The following is a 6,688-nucleotide window of genomic DNA, read 5'->3' as shown; positions in this document are numbered from 1 at the left end:
CATATAGCATTCACTTTTATTTTAAGGGAAAAAAATTGCCCAGGTCAACCCCACCCACTGACTTGATCTCATAACTATGACATTGACTCTTGCCAGCTAACATCTGATGGTTACATATACCTGCATAATTTTTTTTACTCAGTATATTTTTTACAATTATTAAGATATTCTTTATCATCATTTAATAAAAGAAAATGACACTTTTGCAAGAAGTTAGTATTAGGGTGAATCACAGAATTGCAAATAGTCTACTATTTCTTTTTTTTTAGATTCTTGTTATGTATGGTAGTTATGTACTATAAGATCACTGCAAATACTGAATTAGTGAATGCTGAATCATTGCTCATAGTGGAAATACAGGATTAGGTCTTGAAAGTCTTTGATCATAACATTTTCAATAATCAAAAAAATAGATAGCAATATAATAATCAATTATTATGTTTCTGTTTAAATACACATTATTTAATACATATTGTTGACTTGTTAATGTAATTCATGCCTGAATGAGAAGCATAACTTACATGTATTCTCTCTGTAAGACACATCCCAGCCTTCTTGTGATTTGGAATATTCAGAAGCTTTTCAGCCTTGTTTTTTGTGATTTGGGAACATGTGCAACAACTCAAATTTTTGACTGCTCTGCAGATGTCTACAAATGACCTCAAAAGCACTATATCAAATTTGAGGGTGACAAATCAATTTTTAATAGACAAAGATGCAAATAGGAATCTGTGAATAGTATTAGTGCAGGTGAATACATGAGCGTGCACCCCCTCCCAGGTATACATATACATAAGTGGAAAATTTGGGGAATGAATAAAAGAAACTACTCCATAAAAGCTACCTTTGGGGAGTAGGACTTTGGGCAGGAATGAGATGTACCTGTTATTGTCCTCTCTGTTCTATATGACTTGTATACCATGTACATCACATATACCTTCTTGTTCTCTATCCTTTCCCACCACCACCATCATAACCATTTTTTATCTTTTTTATTTGTTATATATATCAGCAGAATGCATTACAATTCATATTACACATGTAGAGCACAATTTTTCATATCTCTGGTTGTACATAAAGTGGAGTCACACCATTCGTGTCTTCATACATGTACTTGGGGTAATGATGTCCATCTCATTCCACCATTTTTCCTACCCCTATGTCCCCTCCCTTTGCTTCCCTCCCCTTTTCCCCTTTGGCCTATCTAGAGTTCACCTAATCCTCCCATGCCCCCACCACCACATTATGAATCAGCATCCTTAAATCAGAGGAAAACATTCAGCATTTGTTTTTTGGGGATTAGCTAACTTCATTTACCATTATGTTCTCCAACTCCATCCATTTACCTGCAAATGCCATAATTTTATTCTCTTTTAATGTTGAGTAATATTACATTTTGTATATATACCACATTATATTTATCCATTCATCTACTGAAGGGCATCTAGGTTGGTTTCACAATTCAGCTATTGTGAATTGTGCTGCTATAAACATTGATGTGACTGCTGTTTTTAGGTCCTTTGGATATAGACCAAGGAGTGGGATAACTGGGTCAAATGGTGGTTCCATTCCCAGTTTTCCAAGGATTCTCCATATTGTTTTCCATATTGGCTGCATCAATTTGCAGTCCCACCAGCAATGTATGAATGTGCCTTTCTCCCCCACATCCTCACCCACAATTAGTGTTGTTTGTCTTCATAATAGCTGCCATTCTGACTGGAGTGAGATGAAATCTTAGGATAGTTTTGATTTGCATTTCTCTAATTGCTAGAGATGTTGAACATTTTTTCATATATTTGTTGATAGATTGTATATCCTCTTCTGAGAAGTGTTTGTTCAGTTCCTTGGCCCATTTATTGATTGGGTTATTTGGGTTTTTTAGCAATAAGATGTTTGAGTTCTTTATATATCCTAGAGATAAGTGTCTATCTGACATTCATGTGGTAAAAATTTTTTCCCAAATTGTAGGCTCTCTGTTCTCTGTTTGAATCCATCTGATTTATTGATTCTTCATATTAATTCTTGTGCTATAGGAGTCTTATTAAGGAAGTTGGGGCCTAATCTAACATGATGGAGATTAGGACCTACTTTTTCTTCTATTAGGTGCAGTGTCTCTGGTTTAATTCCTGGGTCCTTGATCCACTTTGAGTTGAGTTTTGTGCATGGTGAGAAATAGTGGTTTAATTTCATTTTGTTGTGTATGGATTTCCAGTTTTCCCAGCATCATTTGTTGAAGAGGCTATCTTTTCTCCAATGTACCTTTTTTGGTGCCTTTGTCTAATATAAGATAACTGTAATTATGTGGGTTAGTCTCTATGTTCTCTGTTCTGTACCATTGGTCTACTGGTCTGTTTTGGTACCAATATCATGCTGTTTTTGTTTCTATTGCTCTGTAGTATAGTTTAAGGTCTGGTATAGTTATGCCACATGCTTCACTCTTCTTGCTAAGGATTGCTTTAACTATTCTGGGTTTCTTATTTTTCCAGATGGATTTCATGACTTCTTTTTCTATTTCTATGAGGAATGTCATTAGGATTTTAATTTGAATTGCATTAAATCTCAATATTCTACTATTTCTGATCCTAAAATGGCAACCTCATATTATGCAGCCTCATACAGTTCCTATAAGTAATTGGTGTTTGATAGGTTTGGTGTTTTCTATTTGTGGGGAAAAGCTAAATTATTTTTATTTTTTTTATTTTTGGTACCTAGGATTGAAAACAGGGGAGCTTAATCACTGAGCCACATCCCCAGCCCTATTTTGTATTTGATTTAGAGACAGGGTCTCACTGAGTTGCTTAAGGCCTCACTAAGTTGCTGTGGCTGGCTTTGAGCTTGTGATCCTTCTGCCTCAGCCTCCTGAGCCACTGAGATTACATGCATGTACTACTGCACCTGGCAAACAGTTAATTTGTTGAATGAATGTTTCTAGTCCTGTGGACCATTAGAAAAATATTTGGGGAAAAGTAAAAAGCATTACATCAACCCATACATGCAAATAAATTTCAGATATTACTATTTGGTTAAATGTTAAAAATATAGGAAGTTAAGATAATTTGGATGAATATTTACATAATGGGGTGGTAACTGAAAGATTTCTTATAAAAAATAGGGAAAGGCCATGATAAATTTAAATAAGCTTCTAAAATTACCAAAGCATCAATACGTCTTTCCTTAAAACCATAAATAAAATGAAAGCACAACTTTAAAAACAGAAAAAAATATTTGCAACATATAGGACAGCTAAATAAACTGGGATCCTTAACATCTAAAGAACTCTTATCAATCAGTTTAATAATCAATGGGAAAGAGATAAACACTCCAATAAAATGGGTAATTTCCAAAAGGAGACATATAAATCCTAGTAAACCTCACAATCAAGAATGGAGAAATTGGGGCTGGGGTTGTGGCTCAGTGGTAGAGTGTTCACCTAGTATGTGTGAGGCCCTGGGTTTGATCCTCAGCACCACATAAAAATAAATAAATAAAATAAAGGTAGTGTGTCAACTACAACTAAAAATATTTTTAAAAAATAGAATAGAGCAATTGAAAACACTAATGAGATGTCAAGTGCTAGATTTAAATTATTAAAATAAAAAGAATGAGGTAAGATGAAGATTAGGAGAAAAGAGGGAAATAAACTTTAACACATGACTATAGAGATGGAGCTAAATTTGTGATTTCTGGTGGGCAATTGGTAATCAAAAAATCTTAAAACTACACATATCCTATGAACCAACAATTCCACCTTTGGCAAGTTATCTTAAGTATAAAACCACAAATGTGCTCCAAATTACATTTACAAGTACTTCATCACAGTGAAAGTTTGGAAACTACCAAATGTTCTTAAATAATAGAATTGTTAAGAAATCATGACACAGAGAGAAAAATACTATGCTAGTGATAAAACCACATTATAAAAATACTTTTAGGTATAGGAAGGATATACTGTTTACACAAAAAGAATAAAAGTAGGCCATCAATCAACATGTGTGCTGTACAAGTCAGGGTGGAGTGGATCTACGTCATCATTTAAACTGTATATAGCAGCACTAGTGCCTTTTTTCCTGTTCATAGCCAATCACCTGGTACCCTAAGATACATGGTGCTGATGTCACTACCTATACAGAACCTTCTTACATTCCAATTTTGTCTCTTCCTCCAGAGTGAAGAATGGACTACCTACAATCAACCTGACAGTTCTTTTGCGGGGGGGGGGGGGGTGTTTATCAGTGATTGAACTCAGGTGTACACCACTGAGCCACATCTCCAGCCCTATTTTGTATTTTATTTAAAGACAGGGTCTCACTGAGTTGCTTAGTGCCTCACTTTTGCTGAGACTGGCTTTGAACTTGTAATCATCCTGCCTCAGCCTCCAAAGCTGCTGGGATTACAGGCCAGCACCACCATGCCTGGCTCATCCTGACCATTCTAAATTGTCATGGTAGGATGGCATCAGGAGGGATGAGATAAATCCCACTTTATGGGCCTGTTGAATTCTGGCTTCAATAAATATTAATATTAATAATCGCTGATTGTTATCCCAGTGACACTTCCCTTTCTGCTCCTAACACTTTCCGTCTTTCTTATCCTGTTATTTTTTCTTCCTATACACCTCCTAATACTTTCTGTAATTGACACATTTCTTGTTTTATTATCTGTCTCCCCCTACTGGCATGAAGTCAGAGATTTTCTTTTTCTTTTCTGTTTTCTCTTGTAGTTTCCTTTTCTTTCTCTTTCCTTTTCTGTTTTTCTGTTTTTTCTCCACTGTACCCCCAGCACCTAGAACAGTAGAGTACCTGCCTGGTACATAACAGGATCTCAATAAATATTAATCAAATGAATTAATAAATGAACAAGAGTGCAATATATATATATATATATATATATATATATATATATATATATATATATATATATATATATATCCCATGCACCAGATAGTTTAATTAGTTAAGGACAGCTTGTAGGGGAAAAGAGGTGATAAACAGGCAACATGAGGGGCATAGCTGTAGAGGGATCGTAGCAGTACCCCCTCGCTGCCTTGCCAGTGGCTATGAGGGTGTTGAGTAAGAGTTGATAAGTGATAAGTGACCAACCCAAATGATTCTTTCAATGCAAATTCAAGGAACTACCTCTCTCCACCAATTGTCCCCCTGTACCATTGCCCACTGGATCCTCAGCAAGAACCCCAAAGTGGAAGGGCCAAGAGCACTCCTCTCATTCACTTTCTTCTTAACTTTAAAGCTGGTGGGCACTTCTCCAACAATCCAGAACTCTGTTTAGGCGGTTGGAAGATTAAAATTAATCTCAGCAAGAAGAATAATTGGAAAGCTAAGCAAATATTCATAATAGCAGTCATTTTCTAATGGATTTTTAAAAATCCACATGTTTAACCTCATTACTTTGAATCCTTCTTTGGCTTTCTATATGCATCAAATTCATTATTCCCAGAAAGACTATACTTTTACTCTAGAATGTGTAGTTTCTTAAATCAGACCTTATAATAATGTTCATTTTGTTTTCCTGCTGAGCAAGATCAGCTTTGAGTTTGTTTGAGCAGAAGTGCAATTTAAGAATGTACATCCTGGGCTGCAGTTGTGGCTCAGTGGCAGAGCGCTTGCCTCACACATATGAGGCAGTAGGTTCAATCCTCAGCACCACACAAAGTAAATAAAATAAAGGTATCATGTCCATCTACAATGAAAAATATCTTTTTAAAAAAGAAAAGAATGCACATCCTTCTCTTCTTTCCCTCTCCCCATGTTATCTGTCACAGCAACTGGCTGTTACCCCTTTGCTGATCATTAGTTTAAATGTGCCTACAATGAATAAAGCCTTCATCTGGATGCTTTAACAAAAGAAAAGATGTCTCCTCCTGCAAGTACAAAACAGCCAGGTTTCACAGCATAAACAGGAACTTCAAAATTATTGCCAGTTCCTGACATGCAGATAATTCTTCCAGAATTGCAGTTTTCCAGTCCAAATTATACTTGAAAAACTACCAGCTCCCTAGAATAAACTCTATGCAATGTCCAGCTCATACCACCCTCACAATAACAGGAAGAATACTGCTTCATATTTTGCCCTTGAAAGGCAATGCAGCCTGGTTGATAAGAGATCAGAGTAGGTTTAAAAAATGGCTGTATTTATGACTCTCCTTCTTAAAGACTGTGTTTTTTTCTTCTCTCCCCTTCCCTCTCTTCCTCTTCCTTACCTTCTCTCTGCTTGCTTCTCTCCTCCCTTCCTCTCTTCTCCTATGTTATCCCTTCCCCTTTGCTCCATTCCTCTTCCCTCTTCTCTACTCCTAAAATAAAATATTAGCTGTAAATAAGTTTACCCCAGAATCAACAATGCCAAGTGTTGGCAAGGATGTGGTGGAATTGCAAAATGGCACAACTATTTTGGGTAAAGTTTAGGCAGTTTCTTATAAAGTTAAAACAAGCAGCTTTCCTATGACCTATCAGTTCTGCTCCTAAGTACTTACTCAAGAGAAATGGTAGCCTACATCCACAAAAAGAGCTATTCAAGGACTGGAGATGTAGTTCCTTGATACAGTGCTTGCTTAGCATGTGCCAGGCCCTGGGTTCAATCCCTAGTACCACACACCACACACACACACACACACACACACACACACACACACACATACACACAGTTGTTCCAGATGTCATAACATCTTTATTCC

This window comes from Spermophilus citellus (genome assembly GCF_964194105.1).
Source record: "Spermophilus citellus genome assembly, chromosome: X".
In the NCBI taxonomy this organism is placed as follows: Eukaryota; Metazoa; Chordata; class Mammalia; order Rodentia; family Sciuridae; genus Spermophilus; species Spermophilus citellus.
The sequence above is the reverse complement of the archived record's forward strand: the minus strand, read 5'-3'. Positions refer to the sequence as shown.